The following is a 10476-nucleotide window of genomic DNA, read 5'->3' as shown; positions in this document are numbered from 1 at the left end:
ACTAGATGGCAACCATATTGGTGTTGATTACCGCAAGTTGTAGAAACTGTTAGAGATAACAAGCAACACCAAAATACTCTCCCCCTTTGACATCAAGGGCAAAGGGCGGACCAAGATATTCTCCCCCTTTGAGATCAAGGGCAAAGGGCTAACAAAAATGAAGACTTCCATGTCTGAACAACTAAGTATGAACATTGATCGTGATCCCCCTAGGCACATGCTGAATTCTCATATTAGACTCCCCCTTTGTACATGTTGAGATGCACTATACCATGCATGCTCCCCCTGAGCACATGTAGAGTCTACAAAAATATTTTCTAAAAGAATAACATGACCCTATAACTCAACTATGTGAGTATGACCTTCCTATCACCAATGACTCATACATACATCAATCTCCCAACCAAGTGGGGATATACCAAATTTGACTCATCTTCCCAACCAAGTGGGGATATACCAATTGTTTATACATGACTGAGATATAGCAATTATTACATCATCCTTCCCATGCACTGTGGGGGTACAAATTACATCATATGACCAAAAAGGACTCATTAAAAGACTATGATAGACAAAGACATATTATTACATCATGGGCCTTTATATAATCTTTACATCGAATGATATACTTGAAATTTACAACAAAGACCAAAGATCTAAACAAGACCTTGATAGTAATCATCAACTATCATACACCATATATGATCTGCACCATAAGAATCTGTCAGCAACATCCAAACCAGCAACCTATATATGTCCATCATCAGTTCCCAAGATATGACAAGGTAAATATCATCAATCTGTGACAAAGTACGCCACATATAGATATCAACTCATCCTCTTGATCTCATTAAGATCAACTTGCTCTGTTATCCTAGTAGAAAGAGCCTTATCATAATCTTCCATGAATCAATTAAGCATATGTCATATCTCCAAGTAGTAACACAAAATCATTCATATCATGTCATATGTATGTGAAAACGCCATAGTCATCATCTATGATCATAACATCATCATCAAGAACTACATGATCTTTCCACAAGAACCCTCAATATCTCAACCGTGTATCATCACTAGGGAACATCCAACATCTTATAAGCATCAACCATTATAGTCAACATATGTGAGTATCAAACCTATCATCATAAAGTAAGAAGTCATCACCATTATGTGACTAAGTAAGCCATGTCTCTGAATATCCATGTCTTCAAATAGCTATGTCTTCATGAGACCTGTAATAACACCATTCTCTTTACCAACCAACAATATTTATCAATCTGCAACTTAAGTAATCATCCATGTATCCAGCATAATGTGTATCCATCAAAGAGATAGCAATATGTATCTAGCAAACCATGAGCTTATAGTCATTTGTAACAGCATTTTTGATAAAAATCACATAAAATAAAATCTCGTTGACGCGTTTCAAACCAACCAGTGTGGTTCATCTTTAGGACAAGATGAGGAATCAGATCTAGGAAATGGAATAAATAGATGATGAGAGTAGCTAACTAGCCATTAGAAAATAACAGCTAGTTTGACTAAAAATTTGAAATAACTTATTAAGCTTTGACCAAGAATTAAAAAGAATTTTAAATTAATAATTAATATCATTTTCTAATTAAGTTAGAATATTATTTATATAATAAATAAAATCAATAGAATAATTTCATTTCAATATTAATTAATATTAATATTATTAAATTATATTTGTAAAAAAAAACGATTTTATAGAAGTATTAACTGAGAAAATATATTATTATGGAGATAATATCAATAAGAATTGGTATTTTAATAGGTAAATAAATAAATAAAAATAATAAGAAATAAATTTATGGAGATACTATTAATAAAAAATAGAATTCTGATAGATAAATAATAAAAATAATAAAAATAAATGAATAACTATAAATAAATAACCATAATAATACTAAAAAGGAAAGAATAAGAAGATAACCAGGAAGACACGAAAAATTCTAGGAAGAAAGTGCATAGATCCAACACATGTTGATACTCCAATCATCGTCTCTATTCAAATTGATGGGTCTTTTATTTATCTCTAATGCTTCTCTAAATTTCCGATGATGAAAGTGGTCAATCCTAGAGATGACCTTCGCCTCTTCTATGCAAATGTGATGATTCCTCATCTTGTCCTGAAGATGAACCACATTGGTTGGTTCACAATGCGTCAACGAGATTTTATTTTATGTGATTTTTACCGAAAATTATGTTACAATTAATATGGATCACAGAAGTCTAAATTCTACACTTATAGTCATTTGTCAAGATTTCTTGATACCATCAACAACAACAATCCTCAACCATGTGAGAGCCAAGAACTATAGGAATCCTGCATCATAGCTGCACCATATGAACTTTATGCATCTTTGAAGGCATGATGACAACAACATAACATAAATGAGTGACTCATCATCAAATAATGAAGTTGTGTACTCAAGATTTGTACTTCTCCTTGTCCTTATTAAGATCACCATGTGAGCAACATATCATATGTATTGTATGCATCATCAAAAAGGTTATACACAATCATCCATAAATCTGATCTGAATAGAAACTATGTGTCCCAAGTAATATAAGTATCATCTGAGATTTCATCATCGGCAACTCATGATTGCAGCATAGCATGATGTATCATTTAATCACTTCAACAACATAAGTACCAAAGACTTCTAAACATAATGCCAACAATGCATTATTAGAAGCATAGCATATTCTCTCCCTGAACCTGTGCCAACTATTCACTGTCAGTTTTGATCATTGCATATATCAATAAGAAATATCAAGGCATCATCATCAACTAGATATACATCAAGTCATCAATAACTTGTGAGGATAAAAAGCACTTCTAAATAACATCCACAGAATGCAGTCATCAATCATCAAACAGAAAAGATAATTGATAATTGTTTGAACCATATCAGATCATTTTTCTGAGTCTGTCCCATTGCTTCTTCATCAAACCAACGTATACGCGATTGTGCAGCTTTTAATACGCAACTTATCTTCATGATAACTGCATATGAGAATTAGAACACTGAAATTTCATACTTTCAATTCCTCTTGAGTCTGTTCTATCTACATACTGAGCTATGCCACATATTTCTGGTTGTACTTCCTTCTTCTTCCATACCTTGGAGTGTGATGATGTTTTTTCCTTTTGGTATGTTGGCCAAAATTTTCTCCTGAATTATTTTGCTATATGCCCAAACTTGTTACAAGCATAACATCTTATATATTTCATATTCCCTCGATAGCAGTTAATGGCTTTATGACCAAACATATTGCAAGAAAAACAATATCCCTTGAAGTACCTAGAAGCTGATAATCTTTTTATGTGACGGTTATTAGCTTGAACCATTCTACTTTTGCATCTTGTTGCAACATGTCCAAAATTATGACATATAAAACATTCAACATTATTCATTAGAGGAAAGACTCGATTAGCACTTCCATGGTTAGGAATAAATGATTTTCTTTGAATAATTTCTTTCCTTGGTTGTTGATGTGGTTTACCTCTTATCTCATTGTTGAGCATTTCTGATTTTGAACTAGAGTTCCTTGCTTCAGTTTGTGAGCTAGATTCACCTTTAACGGTTTCATGAAAACCAAGACCATGTTTGATGGTGGGAGACCTTTGACTAATAAGAATATCATCCAAAATCTTAGTCCTATCTTGAAATCGTAAAAGTTTATCCTTTTCTTCTAATTTACCTTTTAGGATATTTACCTCAACCTGATATTGCTCTTCCTTTTCAAGATACTGCTTCTTCATGATTTCTTCAGCTTTTCTTCCTTCTTCCACTTGTTGCCTTAATTCGATAACTTCATTTTCTTGTTCTTCAAATGCTTGGAGTAGTTATTCATTCTGCTTATTTGAATTTTTGAGATCTTCTTTTAGAGAAACAATCATACCTTCAAGACCTTCACAATAGCTGGTTCTTTCTAAAAGTTCCTTGGTTTTTGTGTCCTTTTCATTCACTTCGATTCTCAATGATGTCACTTCATCCTGTAGCCTTTGACATTGGTCTTCCTTTTCCTTGTATTGCTTCCTTACTTTGTTTCCTTCCTCCAACTAGGCTTTTAATCTGGTAACTTCTTCTTTGTAGGCACATTCCCTTTTATCAATTAGATCGTTTTGATCTCTAATTGTGTCTGTGAGCTTTTTAAATTATGCCTCTATTTGATTTCTTTCTCTTTCACCCATAAGCAAAAATTCAGTTGTTTCGTTGTCACATTCATTATCTTCAAATGAATATAGAAATCTATCACTAGAGGACAACAAATTTGTACCTGATAATTCTTTTGCTTGTTCTTCTTCATTCTGAGGTGATTCTGAATCTGAGGAGTTTCTTCCACATAATGGCCGATCGTCTCTTACACTGTCACTGTTCCCTTGAGATGTCTTCTTCTTTTGAGGTGCTTTCTTCTTTAGCTTCTTTCCCATTGTTTCTATGGATCTCCTTCAAGCAATCAAGCTTCTGCCAAAGGACCTGCTCTGATACCAATTGTTGGGAATAATACTTAGAGGGGGGGGTGAATCAGTATTTACAAATCAATAAATTTTTCATTTCCATAATCAGATTTAATATATGCTACTTCAATGAAGGTAACTCATGTGTGTACACAATTGTTCTTAAGGAAACCAACGTATATCCAGTGAACTTAAGATTCAGTTAATTCATCATATGTTGATCTTTAATCAATGCATCAGTACTTTATTAAACATTAAACAGTAACCATGTGCAATAATAACAGAATAAACCATCACACATAAGCAACACACATGAACACCAAGATTTAAGGTGGAAACCCAATGCAGGAGAAAAACCACCTGTTGTTGTTGTCTTTGTCTTCTTTTAATATAAAGAATAATATGTTTACAATCTTGTACTGGTGCAGACTCATACCAGTACACAGGAACCCACCTGCAGAAGGCTACAACCTTCTCTCGTTCTCCAGCTTCTACTAGAAGGGAGATACAACCCCCTAGCTCTTATACTAACCGATATGTTTACTAGTATGTAGGAACCAACCTACAGAAGGCTACAACCTTCACTCGTTCTCCAGCTGCTACTGGAAGGGAGCTCCAACCCCCTGATCAAATCACCAGCCACTACTGGCAGGAAGCTTCGACTTCCTTGATGAGGACTCCAACCTTCAGCATCCTCCAGGGACCACATTTCATAAATTTTCATACTGGATACTCTTGGTATACAACAACACAATATGTAGGCCACATTTCACCAAATTTTCGCACTGGACCCATTAGTAACATTAAACCTCAAAATCAATCACCACTGCATTACATCCATCAAATACATCTACATCAACCAATCGTTGAAACTCAATCATCAATCTCTGGATCAACCGTAACTGAATCAATCAATCACTGAAGCCTCTGACATACTAAATAAAATAATCACTGAACCTCTGACACAAATGAATCAACCATTCATTCAAACTTAACCAATTTTAATCAATCAACTCAAACAGATAGATCACTGTAACCAGTACATAGATCTGAACCCATAACACTGCATCAACAACCAGAACCAACTGTCACCTCAAAAATCATGTGTCAGACTGTATGCGCTTCTTCAATGAAGCCAACCTACATGTATATGCTACTTCCTTCAGTCCAACTTGTGTATACCTCTAAAGATACTGAACCATAAAACCTTTGAACCACAAATTGTACCAATCAGTGACATTCTGATGATCTACTGTCAATTTACAAAGTTCTAAACAGATAGCAGCAAGTATCACCCTTCTTACTCAATCAATCAATCAATCAGACACAAACTCTTTATGCATTCAGTTTTACTTTCAGATCTAAGAAGACTTCATTGACAGACAACAATAAAACGATAGCACCGATCTGATAAATCAATCATACCTAACCATCAAGATTTTCTTTTGCATACACTACTTGGAAGAGCTGAACCAACATGTATACGCACCTTCACCAAAGCGTACCAGCGTATAGATCAGCAAATACTTACTTATAACTTCGCTACAATTCCAGACTTCAGACATACCCAAATCATCATTTATAAAGGATAAAACATGTGTTAGCAATCAGATCTAGCCTATCCATTATCTGATCACATAATGATAAGTCATTATGATCCTGATCCATCATTAGATCCCATCCATCATCAAACACTCAAGAGCATACTTAGTTCAGATCAAGCAAAGCATCAGAAACCCATAACATGCATATTTTCTTTTGATCTAACACTTCATAAGATATTCATTCCTTGTGAACTTAGCTCTTTGATCTTCTCCTCCTTATATAGTTTTAGCCTTTCTCAATACCTCGGACTAAAACAACACATAGAGCCTGTGGTATTCTTAAACAGGATCAAATAGTTGTTACTCTGCTCAATATTGTGGGCTAATACCATGGTATTGGCCCTTGGTATTCTTTCACCTTAATTTTCTTAATTTTCCATCCCATACGCGCTTTTTCTTCTATGAAAGTGTGTGCATATGTATACGCTCTTTTTGTATAGTGAACCCGCGTGTACACACTCTTTTTGTATAGTGAAACCGCTATACAACTTAACATACCTGAAAATGTCATTTTTCTTCAACTTCTTGATTTTGATCTGTAGTCCTTTGTTCCTTCATCCTATTCTTTTGTACCATTACTTTGTTCCCTCTGAATTGACCTGTTATAATGTGATCTGCCATTGTACATTACTTCTAAACTGATTCCTTTGAACTGCCCTGCATTTTGTCACATATGTAAACACAACTTCCATGCATTTTGTCACATCTGATGTCTCTCCTATAGATTCATCTAGTTACGTAGATACATCTAGTTACCATATACAAGTGAGTTGTTATGCTACAAGTGGGTTGCCATCAAGTATAACACATGCATCATAATGCCAACACTATATGTTGATGATCTTAAACATGATCTCTTAAGTTTTATCCAAATGTGTGACCAAGAATATAAGTCCTATTTTGTTCAAATCACTATAAAGTAAAAAATGTAGATATAGGTAAAATTGTTGTGAAGGCGATTAGAACCTCAAGCAATGTATATGTAATGGATGGAGGAAAAGAAAACTATTGCATGGGAAAAATGGATTAGAGTTGGTTATGGCATAGGGGACTGGGTCATCTAAGTTTTGATTAGCTTGTCAATCTAAGGAAGAAGGATGTTGTAAGAAATATACCCAAAAATTCAAAAACAAAGAATATTGTGTGCAAGTCATGTCAATTTGGAAAGAAATCACACGTTCAATTCAAGGCAAAGGAGTATTCAACAACAAGAACTTTAGAACTTATTCACAAATATCTCTATGGACCCGTGAGAAAATCTCCAAGGGGAAAAAGATATTTCATTCTCTTAATTGGTGATTATACTAGAATGACATGGGTTTGTTTGCTAAAAGAAAAGTTTGGAGCTTTTGATAAGTTCAATATCTTCAAAGAACTTGTTAAAAATGAGATACTTGAAGATTAAGTGCTTAAGATCAGATATAGGAGGAGAATTCATATCCAATGAATTTTGTGAGAAACATGGGATTGAAAAAAAAAATTCAATAGCTATAAATTCTCAGCAACATGGTATAGTTGAAAGACTAAACATGAGTATTCAAGAAATTCACAAAACAATGATTCATGATTCAAAAGTGCCAAATAATTTTTGGGGAGAATCAATTCAAAAAATAGTCAACATTCTTAATATAGCTCATCTTAGAGTAAAAAACAACAAGATTCCCTATGAACTATGGCATGGCAGACCAACTTCCCTAAAACATTTCAAATTCTTTGGAAGTAAATGTTACATCAAAACAAATGAGAAAAACTTGGGAAATTTTGATTCCAAAGAATATGAAGGAATTATGCTTGCCTATTCCTCCAAGAGTAAAGAATATAAATGCTATGACAAAAGACTTTGCAAAATAGTGAATGCATTGATGTGAGAATAGATGAGGCATCTCTTTAGACGTGTAGACAACAACAACATGACATATCAAATGATCTAATCAACTATGAGCCCCAAGAGGATGAACTAGAAGAGAAACAAGAACAAAAAGAATAAGAGGAAGAGGAAGAAGAGGCCGAAATTCCACATCAAAAGACTCCCTCAAGGTATGTTAAAAAAGTTTACCCAAAAAATCAAATCCTTGGAAATAAGGAGTCAAGGATTCAAACCATAAGACAATTGACAAGCACACTAGGGCATGCAAAATTTGCTTTATTGTCCAAGATAGAACCCAAGAAATTTGTTGAAGCTTGTGAAAATAATCATTAGGTTAATAGTATGGAGGAAGAGATAGACCAAATTGAGAAAAAACATACGTGGGAAATTGTTCCTAGACCAAAAGATAATAATATAATTGGGACTAAGTAGGTCTTCAAGAAAAAACTAAATGAGAATGGACATGTAGTAATAAATAAGGCTAGATTAGTCTACAAAGGGCGTGCTTAAGTGGAAGGTGTGGATTTTGAAGAAATCATTGATCTTGTAGCTAGAATTGACACTACATAATGTTTTTGGCATTTTCTTGTTTCATAAAGTTCAAAATTTATCAAATGGATGTCAATTCAACTTTTCTGAATGGCGATTTAATGGAATAAGTATATATTGAACAACCATAAGGATTTCAATTATCAAAAAATGAAAATGATGCCCGTAGATTGAAGAAAGAATTGTATGGTATAAAGCAAGCTCCTAAGGCTTGATACTCAAGACTTGACAAATATCTACGACAACACGGTTTCAAAAGAGGAGGAAAAAAAGACATCTCCATATCAAAATTTATTATGAAATATTGTTGATTATTGTGGTATATGAAGATGACATTAATTATTGAAGCAATGTTAATATAATGAGTCAACATTTTGTAATAGAAATGTAAAAGGAGTTTGAGATGTCTATGTTAGGAGAATTTTTATTCTTCCTAAGATTGCAAGTAACTCAATAAAACAAAATTATATTTATCTCTTGAACACAAAGTATATAAAGGAAATACTAAAGAAAATTGACCTGGAAAATTGTGCATGGGTCATCACTCCTATGGTCATAGGATTCAAGTTGAACAAAACAAATGAATCTCTTGATGCAAATCAAACTATGTACACATCAATGATTGACAATCTGCTCTATTTAACAACATTAAGACTATATATTTTACAAATTTTTGGTTTGGGTGGAATGCTCTAATTTGCTCCAAAAGAGACTCGTGTGCTAGTTGTGAGAAGAATCTTCAGATATTTGAATGACACCCTGGACTTTGGCCCATGGTATTCAAGAAGTAAAGACTTCACCTAACAACATATATAAATGTTGATTGGGAAGGTAGTGTGTGTTATCATAGTTTAATGTCAATGTAAAAATTTCCAAGTCAATGTCTTGGGTCTTGTTTTTAAAGTTTTTTATCAAAAAAACAAAAAGATCAAGTACGCTGCCATTTAATTTGGCAGTGTTGTTTTAAACGAATTCGATAGAATCGCTGACCAATTAAATGGAAATGAAGGTATTTTATTTCAGACATTTAGTGTTGCCAAATCAATTGTCAGTGAACCACTCCTCGACCGAAAGATGCCGCTGCCAAAATAATTGTCAGCACAACCAATATTTAAATGACATGTGGCACTATCAAACCAGTTATCAACGCATCCAGTTTCAGGCAGGTGACAGATGGATCTGAGTCAGCGTTTTACGTAAGTCTTGTTGATTATGTCGTTGTATTGTCAGATTTAGTTGGGAGTGGAGGAGATGGTGATCATTCGGGCACGAGGGAAACGATGCGTAATTATTCCACCAGACAGTTATCAAATCAAGGGGTTCGGGTAATGATAAACAAGGTTCAATGTACATTCAAATCTCCTATTCCATTTCCGATTGTTCCAAAGTTGCGCTACCAAATCCTTTGGTTGTTCCATCGTTTTTGTTGTTTTAAAACTGTCATGGACAAAGGTGGTCACTTGTGTAGAAACGAACCCGAAGGCTCGAAGCTTCTTCAGGCCATCCCAGAACTCCAAGAGAAATTTAGATGGGAAGTATGGGAGGAATGTTGTTCCCGGTTTAACGGTTTTCATGAAAACATGAATCTTGTGTTTGTAGTAGTATTTGATGGTTATATAGCTCGCATCACATACCTTACCTTCCCAGTTTCCGAAGAAATAGCCACTGAAGCAACATGTTCACCAATCGATGGTTTAAAGACCAGACTTTGATAGGGGTTGACATTCCATTCTTCCTGAAAGAAGAGCATCAACATGAGGATTGGCATCAAGGAATGCATAGGTCTTGGTTGAAAACCAACTTGCACAAAACATAACCCCATTGTTCAGAGATATTTTACCTGCAAAGGATGCTATAACAGAATGGGTATGTACCACTTTAAGTTGTTGGCTCACATTGTTGATCAAGTCCGTATGAATTTGACCTACTCTCTATTTATGAGTTTGAAGAAAATGGAAACTAGA

Source organism: Pinus tabuliformis, chromosome X (assembly GCF_031772625.1).
Source record: "Pinus tabuliformis cultivar Carrire ecotype Pingquan chromosome X, CPIR1, whole genome shotgun sequence".
NCBI classification, from domain to species: Eukaryota; Viridiplantae; Streptophyta; class Pinopsida; order Pinales; family Pinaceae; genus Pinus; species Pinus tabuliformis.
The sequence above is the reverse complement of the archived record's forward strand: the minus strand, read 5'-3'. Positions refer to the sequence as shown.